This window comes from Coregonus lavaretus, assembly GCF_964263955.1.
Source record: "Coregonus lavaretus genome assembly, chromosome: 23".
NCBI lineage: Eukaryota > Metazoa > Chordata > Actinopteri > Salmoniformes > Salmonidae > Coregonus > Coregonus lavaretus.
Genome location: NC_140010.1, coordinates 6,337,453 through 6,357,788, shown reverse-complemented (window position 1 = coordinate 6,357,788; position 20,336 = coordinate 6,337,453). Strand labels below are relative to the sequence as shown.

Below are 20,336 nucleotides of genomic sequence, written 5' to 3'. Positions count from 1 at the left end.
AAAATGGAAAGAATATGGCACCACAACAAACCTGCCAAGAGAGGGCCGCACACCAAAACTCACGGACCAGGCAAGGAGGGCATTAATCAGAGAGGCAACAAAGAGACCAAAGATAACCCTGAAGGAGCTGCAAAGCTCCACAGCGGAGATTGGAGTATCTGTCCATAGGACCACTTTAAGCCGTACACTCCACAGAGCTTGGCTTTACGGAAGAGTGGCCAGAAAAAAGCCATTGCTTAAAGAAAAAAATAAGCAAAACGCTATGTCTGGCGCAAACCCAACACCTCTCATCACCCCAAGAACACCATCCCCACATGGTGGTGGCAGCATCATGCTGTGGGGATGTTTTTCATTGGCAGGGACTGGGAAACTGGTCAGAATTGAAGGAATGATGTATGGCGCTAAATACAGGGACCTTCTTGAGGGAAACTTGTTTCAGTCTTCCAGAGATCTGAGACTGGGACGGAGGTTCACCTTCCAGCAGGACAATAACCCTAAGCATACTGCTAAAGCAACATTTGAGTGGTTTAAGGGGAAACATTTAAATGGAAACATTTAAAATCCAATTGAGAATCTGTGGTATGACTTAAAGATTGCTGTAGACCAGCGGAACCCATCCAACTTGAAGGAGCTGGAGCAGTTTTGCCTTGAAGAATGGGCAAAAATCCCAGTGGCTAGATGTGTCAAGCTTATAGAGACATACCCCAAGAGACTTGCAGCTGTAATTGCTGCAAAAGGTGGCTCTACAAGGGGGGGCGGGGGGGTGAATAGTTATGCAAGCTCAAGTTTTCTGTTTTTTTGTCTTATTTCTTGTTTGTCTCACAACAAAAAATATTTTGCATCTTCAAAGTGGTAGGCATGTTGTGTAAATCAAATGATACAACCCCCCAAAAAATAAGGCTACAAAATAGGAAAAATGCCAAGGGGGGTGAAAGGTGTTCGATGGGGTTGAGGTCAGGGCTTTGTGCAGGCCAGTCAAATTCATCGACAATGAAAAAAAAAACATTTCTGTATGGACCTCTCTTTGTGCACGGGGGCATTGTCATGCTGAAACAGGAAAGGGCCTTCCCCAAACTGTTGCCACAAAGTTGGAAGCACAGGATCGTCTAGAATGTCATTATATGCTGTAGCATTAAGATTCCCCTTCACTGGAACTATACACTTTACAGTTGGCACTATGCATTGGGGCAGTTAGTGTTCTCCTGGCATCCGCCAAACCCAGATTTGTCCGTTGGACTGCCAGATGGTGAAGCGTGATTCATCACTCCAGAGAATGCGTTTCAACTGCTCCAGTGTCCAATGGCGGTGAGTTTTACACCACTCCAGCCAACACTTGGCATTGCGCATGGTGATCCTAGGCTTGTGTGCGGCTGCTCGGCCATGGAAAGCCATTTCATGAAGCTTGCGACGAACAGTTATTGTGCTGACGTTGCTTCCAGAGACAGTTTGGAACTCGGTAGTGAGTGTTGCAACCGAGGACAGACGATTTTTACACGCTTCAGCACTCGCTGGTCCTGTTCTGTGAGCTTGTATGGCCTACCACTTCACGGCTGAGCCGTTGTTGCTCCCAAATGTTTCCACTTCACAATATAGCACTTTCGGTTGAATGGGGCAGCTCTAGCAGGGCAGACATTTTAATAACTGAATTGTTGGAAAGGTGGCATCCTATGACGGTGCCACGTTGAAAGTCGCTCTTCAATAAAGACATTATATTGCCAATGTTTGTTTATGGAGATTGCATGGCTGTGTGCTCGATTTTATACACCTGTCAGCGATGGTTGTGGCTGAAATAGCCAAATCGACTAATTTGAAGGGGTGTTCACATACTTTTGTATATATATATATGACCACTATCTCAAAACCACTATCTCCCAAGAAGTAACTATGGCTACCTGTCCTCCATTTTGTGTCCAGATGGTACTGACCTGAGCCAGGATGGCAGCCATCTGACCCGCCGTGACTGGATGGCCTGCTGGGTGACGGTCATCGGGGATGACACCACGTGACCTGTGGAACTGGCCACGACCTGCTTCCCCATGCCCTGTGATGTAGTCTGGCTAACCAGAAACATACCCTGGGAAAGATCAATCATAAACAAAACTCGGTCAATACAACACCCACACATAACAACAACAGGGCTTTATAATACTATCTGAGAGTTAAATGCTTTTGATTAGGGGAGAGGGGATGGGGACTTCTAGTTTATTTATTTAGTTAGAGAGTGTGTGTGGTGGGGGTGGTGGTGAGTGGGTGTCACAAGGCAGATTAAAGGTGTCGGTGTATTCTTTAGTTAGGCTGTTTGAGGATGTAGGAGGTGTGTGTGTGTGTGTGTGTGTGTGTGTGTGTGTGTGTGTGTGTGTGTGTGTGTGTGCACTACATACCTTTTCTACCGACCGTTAGAGCAGTGGAAAGAAAGAGGATGTTTCATTTTGTCCGTACTCTCTGCGGGCAACCCTGTGGCAAACGCTAAAGATTTTTCCCAAAGGTTCGACCGACGTCAGAGTGAGAAGAGCGAGTGGTGACATGAAATGATCTCTGCCCCAGATTTAGATTCTAGGTGGAAGGAAGAAGAGATGAACGGGGGGAAGCACAGAGACTTCATTAGTAGTTGTTGGGTAAATGCAGAGACAGCATTGTTCCAGAGTTGAGAACTGGATCAATGGCTTGGTAATGAATGTATCTAATTAAGGCCTATAGCTAGATATGGCAGGCTCAATCAATACTAGAACACTAAAGATGGGCTCTCTACAGGGCTCTCTACAAGGCTCTCTACAGGGCTCTCTACAGGGCATTCTACAAGGCTCTCTACAGGGCATTCTACAGGGCTCTCTACAAGGCATTCTACAGGGCTCTCTACAGGGCTCTCTACAGGGCTCTCTACAGGGCTCTCTACAGGGCTCTCTACAGGGCTCTCTACAGGACATTCTACAGGGCTCTCTACAGGGCTCTCTACAGGGCATTCTACATGGCTCTCTACAGGGCATTCTACAGGGCTCTCTACAGGGCATTCTACAGGGCATTCTACAGGGCTCTCTACAGGGCTCTCTACAGGGCTCTCTACAGGGCATTCTACAGGGCATTCTACAGGGCTCTCTACAGGGCATTCTACAGGGCTCTCCACAGGGCATTCTACAGGGCTCTCTACAGGGCTCTCTGCAGGGCATTCTACAGGGCTCGCTACAGGGCTCTCTACAGGGCATTCTACAGGGCTCTCTACAGGGCTCTCTACAGGGCATTCTACAGGGCTCTCTACAGGGCATTCTACAGGGCATTCTACAGGGCTCTCTACAGGGTTCTCTACATGGCTCTCTACAGGGCTCTCTACAGGGCTCTCTACAGGGCATTCTACAGGGCTCTCTACAGGGCTCTCTACAGGGCATTATACAGGGCTCTCTACAGGGTTCTCTACATGGCTCTCTACAGGGCTCTCTACAGGGCATTCTACAGGGCATTCTACAGGGCCCCTACATGGCTCTCTACAGGGCATTCTACAGGGCTCTCTACAGGGTTCTCTACAGGGTTCTCTACAGGGCATTCTACAGGGCTCTCTACAGGGCTCTCTACAGGGCATTCTACAGGGCTCTCTACAGGGCATTCTACAGGGCTCTCTACAGGGCTCTCTACAGGGCTCTCTACAGGCCATTCCACATGGCTCTCTACAGGGCTCTCTACAGGGCTCTCTACAGGGCATTCTACAGGGCTCTCTACAGGGCATTTTACAGGGCTCTCTACAGGGCTCTCTACAAGGCATTCTACAGGGCTCTCTACAGGGCTCTCTACAGGGCTCTCTACAAGGCTCTCTACAGGGCTCTCTACAGAGCATTCTACAGGGCTCTCTACATGGCATTATACAGGGCATTCTACAGGGCTCTCTACAGGGCATTCTACAGGGCATTTGAAGCGCTGCCTAGACTCTTAGAAGAGACTACTTTATTCTTCTCTGAGCATGACATGACTCTCCTCAACATTAAGAGATGAAAGACAAAAAGAGAGAAAGGGGTGAGAGGGTAAATGAAAGACAGCAGCTTGTTTCACACAATTATTATTTGAAGAGGATAACAGGACGAACAGAGAGAGAGAGTGAGTGAGGAGGTGTATGTACCAGTGAGGTCTATTTGAGGAGCTGTGTGTCTAGCGGGATGTATGATGTATAGGAGAGGTTAGAGGGCAGACTGCTGGAGGAGGAGATCTGGGAGTCAGAACACACACACACCTCCTTCAGTATGATACACCTATAGACTGCTATCACACAGTCAGCAGTATGTGACGTGGAGGCAGAGGAGAAAGAACACAGTTGGGAGAAGGAGACAGAAAATGGACAGAGAGGAGAAGAGGGAGAAGAAAGGAGGAAATGAAAGAAAGAGAGGATAGGAGAGAGGACAGGAGAGAGGACAGGAGAGAGGATAGGAGAGAGGACAGGAGAGAGGACAGGAGCGAGGATAGGAGAGAGGACAGGAGAGAGGACAGGAGAGAGGACAGGAGCGAGGATAAGGAGAGAGGACAGGAGAGAGGACAGGAGAGAGGACAGGAGAGAGGATAGGAGAGAGGACAGGAGAGAGGACAGGAGGGAGGAGAGAGGACAGGAGAGAGGATAGAGAGGGGGGGAGCGAGAGAGAGAGAGCGATAGAGAGAGAGAGAGAGAGAGAGAGAGAGAGAGAGAGAGAGAGAGATAGACACACACACACACACCATCAGTCAGAAGAGCTGTGTGGGAGCATGTGAATGTTTCTGTGCATTTGTGTGGATGGGTGCTGTGACAGTGGACGTCTGTCAAGAGTGTTTGTTGTTGTTTACGTGTCTCAGATAAAGAGGCGCCTTTTTTCCTGTGTTTGTGTGAACGACCAAAAGTGAAGGTGTGTGTGGACCCTCACCTCCACTCTTTCCTGTTCCCCCTGCGGCCCCAGTTGCCTTAACAATGACCTGCTGACCCACGATGCTACCGGCCGCCCCGCTGACGATGGCCTTGGCAACATCCCTGGGCGACCACATGCTTCCCGCCCATCACCTTGGAGATGGAGGGGTTACCCTTGGTGACCAGAATCTGTCCGCTGCTGATGGCCACCTGCTTCATCGCTGCCTGGAGGGCAGAGCCTAAAGGGATACCCAGAATCTGGAGGGCAGAGGCTACAGGGATACCCAGAATCTGGAGGGCAGAGCCTAAAGGGATACCCAGAATCTGGAGGGCAGAGCCTAAAGGGATACCCAGAATCTGGAGGGCAGAGCCTAAAGGGATACCCAGAATCTGGAGGGCAGAGCCTACAGGGATACCCAGAATCTGGAGGGCAGAGCCTAAAGGGATACCCAGAATCTGGAGGGCAGAGCCTAAAGGGATACCCAGAATCTGGAGGGCAGAGCCTAAAGGGATACCCAGAATCTGGAGGGCAGAGCCTAAAGGGATACCCAGAATCTGGAGGGCAGAGCCTAAAGGGATACCCAGAATCTGGAGGGCAGAGCCTACAGGGATACCCAGAATCTGGAGGGCGGAGCCTAAAGGGATACCCAGAATCTGGAGGGCAGAGCCTAAAGGGATACCCAGAATCTGGAGGGCAGAGCCTACAGGGATACCCAGAATCTGGAGGGCGGAGCCTACAGGGATACCCAGAATCTGGAGGGCAGAGCCTACAGGGATACCCAGAATCTGGAGGGCGGAGCCTAAAGGGATATCCAGAACCTGGAGGGCGGAGCCTAAAGGGATATCCAGAACCTGGAGGGGGGAAACATGGGAGATGTATTTTAACAGGTCAAAAGCCTTGCTCTTTGATACCTTGCTCATTGGCTGTGAACCATATGTGTGTATGTGTGTGTGTGAGTATGTGTGTGTGAGAGTATGTGTGTGTGTAGTGTCAGTGTGTGTTTTGTCTGATACCTTGCTGGTTGTTGCCCCCGCCCCTTTGGCCCCTCCTGTCTGTCTCTGTGGCGACATGGAGATCAAGTGACTTCCTGCTGAGTTGCCGCGGCGAGCTGCTGGGCTGCCGTTACCGTGGAAACCATCTGCTGCTGCTGAGTGGGAACTTCTCCCGGCTCCTGCTTGATAATGGCCTGCAGACGAACAGAGCATAGAGTTAGAACATTACAGAGAAGACAAACACAGGTAAAATAAACAGTTTCTATGCAATCTACGTAAGTCAAGTGTGCCCACTGATTCATTGAGCTAAAATAAATATTAATTATACATTCTGTCCCATTCCAAACAGGCTAGAAAGACTAGAAAGAAACGGCTGGGCAGAAAATAGTTCCTCTGCCCTGAAATTGGGTTGTATCGTCTGTGGAGAGAAGATGTGGGAGTGGGTGGATTTTATTACAGGAGTTTGACACTGTCTCTCTCTTTCCATCTGTGTGTGTGTATGTGTGATACAAACGTGCAGTTATTCTCTCTGCAATGTCTCCCCCATCCTCTCTCTGACTGATGTCCCATTTAAACAGCTTGCCAAGTGGCTGCTCACAGCTGCTGAGGACAGCACCCTGGCAGGGTGGCATTCTATTGTGTGTGTGTTGTTACAGGAAGTAAGTGTCTACAGAGACAGGAAGTGACTACGCCACACAGAGACCTGTCTGGGAGGAGACAGCCAATCATAGAGACCCATCTGGGACCCTTCGCTCCTGGCAGCCCACCACTGCTGGGTTTGGTCTGACACTTCGCTCCTGGAAGCCCACCACTGCTGGGTTTGGTCTGACACTTCGCTCCTGGAAGCCCACCACTGCTGGGTTGGCTCTGACATGAATCTCCTGGAAACTAAACACTGTTAGCTCTATAAAAAGTACTCATGACAGGTGAAGACAGGTGAAATCAGTCCTGGAGGACTTTCAACTTTAAATCAACCCAGTCTGATAGATTTCTATAAAGCTCCTAATGTCAAAGAAACTACACGTCTTAGTGACGAAGGCCATTTCAGAATGTGGAGGTTAAGATGCCAGTTCTCCTCATGACAAAGACTCTTACTCCACTTAGACACACATATTGACCTTTGAGTGACTTCTGTGTGACCTCTGTGTAACTCACCTTGACCCCTGAGGACAGGAAGCTGCCCGTGTGAACCTTGGGGGCGAGTGACCTGGGCCGCACCCGACTGCTTGGCTGTAAGACTTCCTGTAATACAGAAAGACATAGACCATGAATTAATCAATCAATCAACATATCTATTGGTCACAGCCTGAGACTGGTTACTGGATAGAAGCACTGGTTTTAGTCACTCTGTGGGTTACAAGGGCTGCTTTTACACAGTCAGCCCAATTCTGATCTTTTGACACTAATTGATCTTTTGACTAATCAGATCAGATCTTTAGCCAATATTTGGGCAAAAGATCAGAATTGGGCTGCGTTTACAGCCAAATAAATTGAATTCAAAAGCTTTAGGTGGGTTAAAGCACTAAGGTATCGAGAGAAAGAGAGAAACTAAAGTATTGCCTAAGCCAGTGTTGGGATTCGTTATTTGAAAAGGTAATAATATATTACATGTCGTTACATGTCTCAAAAGTAACGCGTTACTTTACAATATTACTTTGCATGGAAAGTAACACAGTATATTACTAGTTATATTACTTCAAGATACTTTCATGAAAAACATTTTTTTTTTACTTGACAAAGTAACTATAATTACAGTACCAGTCAAAAGTTAGGACACACCTACTCATTCAAGGGTTTTTCTTTATTTTTTACTATTTTCTACATTGTAGAATAATAGGTAAGACATCAAAATTACGAAATAACACATATGGATTCATGTAGTATCCAAAAAAGTGTTAAACAAATCAAAATATATTTTATATTTGAGATTCTTCAAATAGCCACCCTTTGCCTTGATGACAGCTTTGCACACTCTTGGCATTCTCTCAACCAGCTTCACCTGGAATGCTTTTCCAACAGTCTTGAAGGAGTTCCCACATATGCTGAGCACATGTTGGCTGCTTTTCCTTCACTCTGCCGTCCGACTCATCCCAAACCATCTCAATTGGGATGAGGTCGGGGGATTGTGGAGGCCAGGTCATCTGATGCAGCACTCCATAACTCTCCTTCTTGGTCAAATAGCCCTTAAACAGCCTGGAGGTGTGTTGGGTCATTCTCCTGTTGAAAAACAAATGATAGTCCCACTAAGACCAAACTAGATGGGATGGCGTATCACTGCAGAATGCTGTGGTAGCCATGCTGGTTAAGTGTGCCTTGAATTCTAAATAAATTACAGACAGTGTCAGCAGCAAAGCACCCCCACACCAAAACACCTCCTCCTCCATGCTTTACAATGGGAAATACACATGCAGTGATAATCCGTTCACCCACACCACGTCTCACAAAGACACGGCGGTTGGAATCAAAAATCTCCAATTTGGACTCCAGACCATAGGACCAATTTCCACCTGTCTAATGTCCATTGCTCGTGTTTCTTGGCACAAGCAGCTCTCTTCTTCTTATTGGTGTCCTTTAGTAGTGGGTTCTTTGCAGCAATTCTACCATGAAGGCCTGATTCACACAGTCCCCTCTGAACAGTTGATGTTGAGATGTGTCTGTGACTTGAACTCTGTGAAGCATTTATTTGGGCTGCAATTTCTGAGGCTGGTAACGCTAATTAAATTATCCTCTGCAGCAGAGGTAACTCTGGGTCTTCCATTCCTGTGGCGGTCCTCATGAGAGCCAGTTTCATCATAGCGCTTGATAGTTTTTGCGACTGCACTTGAAGAAACTTTCAAAGTTCTTGAAATTTTCCGTATTGACTGACCTTCCTGTCTTAAAGTAATGATGGGCTGTCGTTTCTCTTTGCTTATTTGAGCTGTTCTTGCCATAATATGGACGTATACCCCCCTACCTTGTCACAACACAACTGATTGGCTCAAACGCATTAAGAAGGAAAGAAATTCCACAAATTAACTTTTAAGAAGGCACACCTGTTAATTGAAATACATTCCAGGTGACTACCTCATGAAGCTGGTTGAGAGAATGCCAAGAGTGTGCAAAGCTGTCATCAAGGCAAAGGGTGGCTATTTGAAGAATCTGAAATATAAAATATATTTTGATTTGTTTAACACTTTTCTGGTTACTACATGATTCCATATGTGTTATTTCATAGTTTTGATGTCTTCACTATTATTCTACAATGTAAAACATTGTAAAAATAAAGAAAAACCCTTGAATGAGTAGGTGTGTCCAAACGTTTGACTGGTAGTGTATATTACCCAGTTTTTAAAAGTAACACATTACACTACTAGTTACTGATAATAAGTAATCTGATTACGTAACGCTTTACTTTTGTAATGTGTTACCCCAACACACTGGCCAAAGCTTTTGCCTTCGTTTCAGCGTCAAAATATCTCTTTAGTTAGACTCGTGAATCAGCGCTAACTCCCACATCAGCATCAATCCTCCAGCTTGAAATAACATGAGACACTTTAAACCCCTCTGCCTGCCTGGATCTGCTGAAACTAAGCGTTGGTGGATACATGGGAGAGGTTTGTGGAAGTGTAGAGCACATGACTGGAATGTGAATGTGAGCTATAAAGGGCTGAAACACAGCAGAGAGGGAATGTGGTTTCACTGTGTTCCACTTGAGAATGACACTGATACATGGAACGACCAAATGCCAACAAACACATTAGTTCTGTAATTGAATTTACAATGAAGCGTAGCCTAGTCAATAAACACACACAAAGTCACATAGGAAAAGTAAAACATAGTTTTGTGCCGAGACCTGTGATGGCGAAATCTCTCTCTTGCGCTCACACACACACACACACACACACACACACACACACACACACACACACACACACACACACACACACACACACACACACACACACACACACACACACACAAACAGCAGACTCATCTAACCACCCCTCACTCTCCTGTAATCTGTCCCTGACACTGAGCCACAGAACACTGTAGTACAGCAGTGGTTCTGGTCACCATGGAAACCCCTCTCATACCATCGCATTGCTGCTGCCTCACCAACCGTCATGATCTATGAACGGAAGGAGATGGAGAGAGAGAAAGAGGGAGCGACTAAGAGAAAGAGAGAGAGATAGAGAGAGAAATAAAGAGAGGAAGAATGGCTTTGCCTGTAAAGATACAAGTGTAGGCATCTTCAAGATAACAGAGGAGAAACTGTCAGGGTTCAGGGATAGGAGAGTTAGAGAATACTAGTCAACTGTCAGGGTTCAGGGATAGGAGAGTTAGAGAATACTAGTCAACTGTCAGGGTTCAGGGATAGGAGAGTTAGAGAATAGTAGTCAACTGTCAGGGTTCAGGGTTAGGAGAGTTAGAGAATAGTAGTCAACTGTCAGGGTTCAGGGATAGGAGAGTTAGAGAATAGTAGTCAACTGTCAGGGTTCAGGGATAGGAGAGTTAGAGAATAGTAGTCAACTGTCAGGGTTCAGGGTTAGGAGAGTTAGAGAATACTAGTCAACTGTCAGGGTTCAGGGTTCAGGGTTAGGAGAGTTAGAGAATACTAGTCAACTGTCAGGGTTCAGGAATAGGAGAGTTAGAGAATACTAGTCAACTGTCAGGGTTCAGGGTTAGGAGAGTTAGAGAATACTAGTCAACTGTCAGGGTTCAGGGTTAGGATAGTTAGAGAATACTAGTCAACTGTGGTACAGTAGTACGAAGGGCAGTTATCAGTATGAGGGGAGGGGAGAGGACAAGAGAAGAGAGGAGAGCAGTGAGAGTGCACTAGATTTAGCCTTTGTGTGTAGCAGACAGTGGTCTGTGGGAGAGGAGTGTTGACCATACAGTGGCTGAGGATAATCTAAAACACCATTATCAGATGCTGTGTGGGAGGCACAGAGTCCACAGCACAGTCTCTTATAGTGCTGCAGGAACTGACCCAAAAAGAGAGGATAACTCCCTCTAGACAAGCAGAGAGCTCAGTGTTGAAATTGCCCTTAGGCACAGATCTAGGATCAGATTACTCCAGCTAAATCCTAACTTTTACCATTAGTGGGAAAACGCCAAACTGGCCATAGCTCAGTGTTTAGAAGGACTTCATCCTAGTCAGAGCAGCGCAGTAGCGTACCTGTGGAGGCGGCGAAGGAGGTCATTGCCATCCGGATGACCTGGCCGGGCTTGTCGACGATGATGTAAGGGTTTTTGAGTACGGAGGAGCCCTGTTTGGTGTGTACAGGGGTGGAGGTGAGGGTCCGGGGGAGGGGCGAGCGGCTGGGTGTGGAGATGGGTGAACCTTTGGGACCAAAACAAATCACAAACAAGCTGCTCATTGTAAAGATATTCATTATAAAGGCTTGCACACGTCGCACCACACGTGGATCTAGCATTCGTCTGCCTATCATTCAGCGACTGTGTTTTAGGGACCACCAGCTGTAGACGTCTGACTGACAAAAATGTTCAGGCGTGTCTTAGACCTAAAACATAAATTTTTCTAAAGCTCTGAATCCTCGCAAATACAGGCTATGAACAATCACAAGTTGTGCTTTAGTTTCAACAGCCAATCTATCTAAAGATTTTCCCTTAGGCATTTGTGTGCCCCAATTTAGAAATGTAACCCCATTTCCATGTTAAAAGAGGACAGTGTTTTTAAACTGAGATTGACTGACAGTTTCTTCCGTTTCCTTTGAATAAGAAAACGAATCACATAAATATCCCCACTGGAGGTCTGACTGACTACCATAACAAAAACCAAATAAAACTACTGAATCATTCAACAGTTCCCCTATCTCCCTCCCTTCCTCCGTTCGCTCCAATACCGCCAGATCCCATTGGTAGATAGTTACCTGACACAATCTTACAGCTGGCAGTGATTGGCTGGAAGGCTAAGTGTTGCCATGGGAACCCAACGCAATCTTCTCTGTGACTTTAGGCCGGGATGGGGTGCGTTCCGAGGCTGAAGGAGGCGTGCTGTACACCACGGACCTCCCCGCTTTGATGGGCAGACCTGGACGGGAAGAGAGGATAGAGAGAGAGAGAGAGAGAGAGAGAGGGGAAGGAGGTAATAACCATTAAAAACCACTCTGGGATTCATCTACAATGTAATTACCTTCATCCTGGCACAAAGAGATAGGGGGAGAGAGAGGTAGGATAGAGAGAGAGAGGGAGAGAGCCAGAGAGAGGGAGGGGATGAGACGGTTTCTCAGTCCAGCCTCATCAATAATTCACTATAGGCCTGCAGAGGAAAGGATTAAAAGAAGAAAAAAAAAAGAGGTGAAAAATAACAGCAAATCCACTTGGGCTGGTCGTGATTCACTGACTAGGAGATGAAAGTGACATCAATCCAATGCAAACAGTTACAGCTACTTATTTTGCAGTTCACGTCAAGGCCTCAATTGAAAATGTTTGTCTCTTCTATGGTGCGCGGACTAGAGTTACGCTAGATGTCTCAGTCCCAACTCTATCTGAATATAACCCCCCAAGCATAGAAACAGAATGACAGCCATATTGAATTAACCCTTGAGTGCACTTCAAATGGCAGTGGTCCGAGGGCTTATCCTGTTCTAGTAATTATATTTATATTCCCCCATGTATCTCACCTTTCTCTGCGATGGTGGGGTGGTTGTCCTGTGAGAGAGGGAGTGGAGAGCTGCAGCGGCCAGAGAGGGGGCCTGGTGTCTGAGGCAGAGAGTAGGGGGACGAGGGGCTGGCTGCACGCTGGTGGTGGTGGTCATGGGAGGAAGAGGAAGTGGGGAAGGGGACAGGAAGTTCCTGTGGAGCTCAACATCCACCACCTGACAGAGACAACAGAGAGAAGACAGAGTGAGTTTAAGGGTCAATGTTCACAGTGGTAAAAAACGGTATATTCAACAGAAAGAGTCAAATTTGAGATCAATGCTGGGGCTATGGTCCCATGTAGTGTAAGGTGTAGGTGTCTTGCTAGTAGATTTGTAAACGTAATAGAGAAGTTTGAAAGCAGTAAATTAATAACAGGCTTACTATTTCTGTTCGCACTGTCTGCAGGCCTGTGTAAGTTCTGTCCAGCTGTAGGAGAGAGAGAGAGACAGAGCGAGAGAGCGAGAGACAGACAGAGAAACAGAGACAGAGACAGGGAGAGAGACAGAGAGAGAAGAGAGAGAGAGAGGTAGAGAGAGAGAGAGAGGTAGAGAGAGAGCGAGAGGTAGAGAGAGGTAGAGAGAGAGAGAGAGGTAGAGAGAGAGCGAGAGGTAGAGAGAGGTAGAGAGAGAGAGAGGTAGAGAGAGAGCGAGAGAGACAGGTAGAGAGAGAGAGAGCGAGAGAGAGAGAGAGAGAGAGGTAGAGCGAGAGAGAGAGAGCGCGAGAGCGAGAGGTAGAGAGAGCGAGAGAGGTAGAGAGAGAGAGACTGCGAGAGAGACAGCGAGAGAGTTAGAGAGAGAGAGAGAGAGACAGAGAGCGAGAGAGAGAGGCAGAGAGAGAGAGAGGTAGAGAGAGAGAGAGACAGCGAGAGAGGTAGAGAGAGAGAGAGAGAGAGAGAGAGAGAGAGAGAGAGGTAGAGCGAGAGAGAGAGAGAGAGAGAGAGAGAGAGAGAGAGAGAGAGAGAGAGAGAGAGAGAGAGAGAGAGGCAGAGAGAGAGAGAGGTAGAGAGAGAGCGAGGTAGAGAGAGAGAGGTAGAGAGAGAGAGGTAGAGAACGAGAGAGAGAGAGAGAGAGGTAGAGAGAGCGAGGTAGAGAGAGGTAGAGAGAGAGTGAGGTAGAGACAGAGAGAGAGAGAAAATAAAGAAAGAGAATAAGAGAAGAGCATCATCTCCTCCTCTTTGATTTAAACGTGTTTCCAGTGTAAATAAAGTTGAGTTGAATATCTAATCTGACCTTGACATGATGTACGATGTCAATGCGTTTGTTGCTGGGCTCTTTAAAGTGGATCTGATGCGGACAGGAAACTCCCCCCAGCCACGGCACGTCAGGTGGAACGGAGGCTCACTGAAAACAGACACAGTCAAGAGTCATGAACACACACATACTTGGATCAGGGGGACACACACACATAAACACAAATACACGCACACACACACACACACCTTGGTTTAGATTAAACATAACATCCATGACAACAACATCATAACTACCCTTGAAAAACATCAAAAACAGTCTGTCAGAGAAAGTTTCCCATCTCCTCCTATAGTCTGACTCAGGCTTCTCTGTAGACATTCTCCCCCCAAATAAATTACCAGGAGGCTCTCTCTCGCTCATCTCCTCCTTTCTTTGAGGCCTCCTGTTCTCATCCAGTGGCCCAGAGGCTGATCTGACGGCCAGTGTGTGTGTGTGTGCATGTCTGTTTGTACTACGTGCGTGTGTTATATAGTCAGTGTTTGTTCACCTGTGTGTAATTCCCACACTTGAAGACCTTTGATGTAGCCTGAGTACCGCTCTCTTCATCTAACATTCCTACTCCTTGCCTCTCCTTGTCATTGCCAAAGAGACAGGCCTTTCGGCAATCTCAACGTTCAATATGCAGCTGGTTTTACGGCGCTGTTTCTGATTGGTAGTTGGTATATTCCATTACAACGTTATGGAACATGGGGTGCACACAAATTTGGCGCAATATAGAATTTGAATTTTAAGAACAACAAACAAACAATACTGTTACGACCTGCTGAGGTAATTCCCTTGTGAGAAGGCAATGTCAATACAAGATCATGTTGTTCAAAGAGGACTCCTGTCACGCCCTGACTCAAGGGACTCGTATTTGTTGAGTGAGGGTGTGTATTTGCTGTGTTGTGTATGTTCTATGTTATATATTTCTATGTTGATGATCTAGATCGTTTAGATCTATGTTGGCCGGTGTGGTTCCCAATCAGAGGCAGCTGTAGCTCGTTGTCTCTGATTGAGGACCATACTTAGGCAGCCTATTGGCACTAGTGGATTGTGGGATCTTGTTCCGTGTAAGGTATGTTGTGTTGTGTTGTGCTGCCGTGGACTTCACGTTTCGTTTCATTTGTTGTTTTGTCGCTTGTTTATTCAGTATAAATAAACATGTACGCATATCACGCTGCGCCTTGGTCCGTCCCGTCTATAAGCGATCATAACAGAAGATCCCACCAAACGAGGACCAAGCAGCGTGCCCAGGAAGAGCGAGTAGCGATGTCACAGGTGGGCAAACTGTGGTCATGGGAGGAGATATTCGCGGGGAAAGGGCCATGGGCGAAGGTAAATGCCCAGGCAGGAGAGGAGAAACGGTGCCAACCGTGCCGACGACGGACACCCGAGAGGCAACCCCAATAAATGTTTTTGGGGGGGCACACGGTGTGGACGACGAGGCAGCAGGAAGCAGCGACAGGGCGGATCTGCAGGTTAGGAGAGGAGGCCACCAGGTTACGGGGGCTATTGGTTCAGAGGGAGGGCCTGTTCCTGTCCCTCGCACCAAGCCAGTGGTGCGCGTCGCCAGCCCGGCCCGGCCTGTTCCTGCCCCTCGCACCAAGCCAGTGGTGCGCGTCGCCAGCCCGGTCCGGCCTGTTCCTGTCCCTCGCACCAAGCCAGTGGTGCGTGTGTCCAGTCCGGCACGGCCCGTGCCTGTTCCACTGGTTCCTGGTCCGGCACCGGTCAGCTGCTCCACTCCGGAGCCAGAGCAATCCGCTCCACCGGGGTCCAGTCCAGCTCCGGTCAGCGGCTCCACTCCGGAGCCAGAGCAATCCGCTCCACCGGGGTCTGGTCCAACTCCGGTCAGCGGATCCACTCCGGAGCCAGAGCAATCCGCTCCACCGGGGTCCAGCTCCGGTCAGCCGCTCCACTCCGGAGCCAGAGCAGTTCGATTCACCGTCGTCGGGTCCAGCTCCAGTCAGCGTTTCCAGTCCAGACCCAGACGTCAGCCCCTCTCCAGGTTCGGGGTCTCCCACACCAGGGTCCAGACAGGGCTTGGTACGTCGTGGGAGGAAGGAGAGGGGAAGCAGCGCGCCGAGGTCCAGACCAAACCAGGGGCGCAACAGGGAGGTGGAGAGTAAGTGGTGGTCACGCCCGGAGCCGGATCCGCCTCCGAGGTGGAATTCCCACCCGGCCCCTACCCTGTTATGTTTATGTGGCGCGGTCGGACTCGTATTTGTTGAGTCAGGGTGTGTATTTGCTGTGTTGTGTATGTTCTATGTTATATATTTCTATGTTGATGATCTAGATCGTTTAGATCTATGTTGGCCGGTGTGGTTCCCAATCAGAGGCAGCTGTAGCTCGTTGTCTCTGATTGGGGACCATACTTAGGCAGCCTATTGGCACTAGTGGGTTGTGGGATCTTGTTCCGTGTAAGGTATGTTGTGTTGTGCTGCCTTGGACTTCACGTTTCGTTTCATTTGTTGTTTTGTCGCTTGTTTATTCAGTATAAATAAACATGTACGCATATCACGCTGCGCCTTGGTCCGTCCCGTCTATAAGCGATCGTGACAACTCCGTAATGAGACAGAAATAATGATACAGAAAATATTAGCCTACAAGATTCAAACGAGCTACGTTTACATCAGTTGCATTCCATTAATGAGAGGAAAGAACCGCAAAACTGGCAACTGTCGTCATTCCTCGCACATACAGTTGAAGTCTACATACTCCTTAGCCAAATACATTTAAACTCAGTTTTTCACAATTCCTGACATTTAATCCTAGTAAAAAGTCCCTGTTTTAGGTCAGTTAGGATCACCACTTTATTTTAAGAATCTGAAATGTCAGAATAATAGTAGAGAGAATTATTTATTTCAGCTTTTATTTATTTCATCACATTCCCAGTGGGTCAGAAGTTTACATACACTCAATTAGTATTTGGTAGCATTGCCTTTAAATTGTTTAACTTGGGTCAAACATTTCGGTAGCCTTCCACAAGGTTCCCACAATAAGTTGGGTGAATGTTGGCCCATTCCTCCTGACAGAGCTGGTGTAACTGAGTCAGGTTTGTAGATCTCCTTGCTCGCACACGCTTTTTCAGTTCTGCCCACACATTTTCTATAGGTTTGAGGTCAGGGCTTTGTGATGGCCACTCCAATATCTTGACTTTGTTGTCCTTAAGCCATTTTGCCACAACTTTGGAAGTATGCTTGGGGTCATTGTCCATTTGGAAGACCCATTTGCGACCAAGCTTTAACTTCCTGACTGATGTCTTGAGATGTTGCTTCAATATATCCACATAATTGTCCTTCCTCGTGATGCCATCTATTTTGTGAAGTGCACCAGTCCCTCCTGCAGTAAAGCACCCCCACTGCATGATGCTGCCACCCCCGTGCTTCACGGTTGGGATGGTGTTCTTCAGCTTGCAAGCCACCCCCTTTTTCCTCCAAACATAACGATGGTCATTATGGCCAAACAGTTCTATTTTTGTTTCATCAGACCAGAGGACATTTCTCCAAAAAGTACAATCTTTGTCCCCATGTGCAGTTGCAAACCGTAGTCTGGCTTTTTTATGGCGGTTTCGGAGCAGTGGCTTCTTCCTTGCTGAGCAGCCTTTCAGGTTATGTCGATATAGGACTCGTTTTACTGTGGATATAGATACTTTTGTACCAGTTTCCTCCAGCGTCTTCACATGGTCCTTTGCTGTTGTTCTGGGATTGATTTGCACTTTTCGCACCAAAGTACATTCATCTCTAGGAGACAGAACACGTCTCCTTCCTGAGCGGTATTGTCACGACTTCCGCAGAAGTTGGTGACTCTCCTTGTGCGGGCGGCTATCGGCGGTCGTCGTCATCGGCTTTCTAGCTGCCACCGATCTAAGTTTCTGTGTTCCATTTGTTTTGTCTGTATTGTACACACCTGGTTCCCATCACGTTAATTTGTTTCCCTATTTAACCCTCTGGTTCCCTCATGGTGTTGTGCGTGATTGTTCTTTGTTTGATGTTATATACTGCTGTGAGCTGTTGTATTTCCCTGAGTGGAAATTAGATTTGTTGCTTTTTCGAGTAAAGTTTGTCATTTACTCGGTTCTGTGTCCTGCGCCTTACTCCGTCCTACCGCTGCACACTGACACCTGACAGAATCATGCACCCGATATGGAGTCAGCAGGTGCACCCAGTCCTCCGGTACCGGTGAAGGAGCGCATCCAGCAGCACGCGATGATGCTCCACAATCTGGGCACAGCCATGGATCGCGTGCTGCACACCATGGAGCGATGGGAGAGAGAGGGTTTTCCCACACCCCCATCAACTTCACCTCAACCCACACCGCTGTCCACCCCTCCGTCACCTGGACCCAGTGGGATTCGGCTCTCGCTCCCGAAGGCCTATGATGCGACGGCTGCCGGGTGCCAGGGGTTCCTGCTCCAGGTGGAGCTCTACCTGGCGACCGTCCACCCGGCTCCCTCGGGATACGAGAGAGTGTCCGCCCTCATCTCCTGTTTGTCGGGGAAAGCGCTGGAGTGGGCCAATGTCGAATGGGGAGGGATAAACGCTACGTTGGTCCGCTACGAGGATTTCACCTGACGCTTCCGGGGGGTCTTCGATCAGAGAGTGGCGGGGGAACGCTTGTTCCATCTCAGACAGGGGAAGAGGAGCGTACAGGACTTCGCACTGGACTTCAGGACCATGGCTGCCAGCGTGGGATGGAATGAGAGGGCCCTGATCGACCATTACCGGTGTAGTCTATGGGAGGACGTTCGTCGGGAGCTGGCCTGCAGGGACACCACCCTTACACTCGACCAGCTGGTGGAGTTATCCATCCGGCTGGATAACCTGTTGGCCACCCGCGGACGTTCGGATTGGGGTCCGTCCGTTCCATCCCCTAGCACTTCCGAGTCTACACCTATGGAGCTCGGAGGTGCTGCTCTAAGGGTGACCGGAGGGGGGGGCTGTTTCCTGCACCACCTGTGGCCACAGAGGGCACACTGCTGGTCGGTGCTGGGGAGGTTCCCCAGGGAGCCGAGGCAGCAGGCCGGGCACTGGTGGATCATCCCAGGTGAGTAGGCACCCGACTCACCCAGAGCTCCCTGTTGCGCACATGTGTGTCTGTATAAAGTTTCCTGAGTTTTCCCCGCATTCCCAGCATAAGGCGCTAGTAGATTCAGTCGCAGCTGGGAACTTTATTGACCATACGTTTGCACTTAGATTAGGGATCCCTATTGTTCCTGTTGATGTGCCCTTTCCTGTACATGCCTTAGATAGTCGTCCTTTAGGATCGGGCCTGATTAGGGAGGTCACAGCTCCACTATGTATGATAACGCAGGAGGGTCATGAGGAAAGTATTAGTCTCTTCCTGATCAATTCTCCTGCGTTTCCTGTGGTGTTGGGGCTTCCCTGGTTGGCCCATCATGACCCCACTATTTTGTGGCAACAGAGGGCTCTGAAGGGATGGTCACGTCAGTGCTCAGGGAGGTGTGTAGATGTTTCCATAGGTGCAACGTCGGTGGAAAGTCCAAACCAGGTCTCCCCCATGCACATCCCCCCCCGAATATGCCGATTTGGCTCTCGCCTTCTGTAAAAAGAAGGCGACTCAATTACCACCCCATTTTTCGAGTAAAGTTTGTCATTTACTCAGTTCTGTGTCCTGCGCCGACTCCGTCCTACCGCTGCACACTGACACCTGACAGGTATGACAGCTGCGTGGTCCCATGGTGTTTATACTTGCGTACTATTGTTTGTACAGATGAACGTACTTGCCAAAACTATAGTTTGTTAACAAGACATTTGTGGAGTGGTTGAAAAACTAGTTTTTCCAACCTAAGTGTATGTAAACTTCCGACTTCAACTGTATGCTGATCATCATGACTTGCTTACATTTTTACAATTTTGTTATGCTCATTTCAGTTATATTATTTGTCCAGACAAGCTACTTTAGGAAACTTTCTGAATGGACGTAGAGAGAATTAGTGAACACACACACACACACACACACACACACACACACTAAAACAGGCATCATCAACTAGATTCAGCAGCGGGCTGATTTTTTCTTCAGCAGATGGTCAGGGGGCTGGATCATAATTACAAATAACTTGTAAACTGCAAATTGACCGCAAGAAGCCCAAACGTATATAATATTGAACTAAAACAGAATCATTTCAAAACTTGCTTACATTTATATACGATCACATACTGTATATCTGTCTATTATGTGTGGGAATACTTTGGAAGAGATTTCCTAAATTAAAATCAGTCTGAGCTGATTTGCTGGTGTTTTTACAGTATTTAATGTCCAACAAGAAAATATATGTATTTAAATAAAATTAAAAATAATTTGCTCAGAAAACTTGTGGGGCCAACCAGTTTGGGAACCCTGCCCTAAAAGGACCCATCAATCAAAGCCACCAGCGCTCCTCAGATGTACACAAATCACATTCTCCTTTCCTAAAAACATATTCAAAACCTTGTCTCACCTTAAAAATATTGGCTGTAGTCCATCAGAAAGTAGGCCTAGGCTACACTATAGCATAATGCTAATATAATGTTGCCTATCAAATTAATTGAAAAGGAACGTTTGAAGGAGGGAGCGAGAGACTGCCAGGGGCACACACATTCTGAAATTGCATG

General features: G+C 47.8%; 1 pseudogene across 1 annotated transcript in view; it reads right to left on the bottom strand.

Moving 5' to 3' along the window:
* Window positions 1–20,336, bottom strand: part of LOC311098807 (YEATS domain-containing protein 2-like) — a 75,680-nt pseudogene that overhangs the window by 45,123 nt on the left and 10,221 nt on the right. Inside the window, exons 6-15 of the transcript in view lie at window positions 13,720–13,830; window positions 12,872–12,916; window positions 12,472–12,666; window positions 11,719–11,879; window positions 11,004–11,168; window positions 7,001–7,087; window positions 5,867–6,039; window positions 4,872–5,110; window positions 4,103–4,239; window positions 1,926–2,074 (exon numbers count right to left, since the gene is read on the bottom strand). The product of the transcript in view is annotated as a YEATS domain-containing protein 2-like (transcript). The remainder of the gene's footprint in view (window positions 1–1,925; window positions 2,075–4,102; window positions 4,240–4,871; window positions 5,111–5,866; window positions 6,040–7,000; window positions 7,088–11,003; window positions 11,169–11,718; window positions 11,880–12,471; window positions 12,667–12,871; window positions 12,917–13,719; window positions 13,831–20,336) is intronic.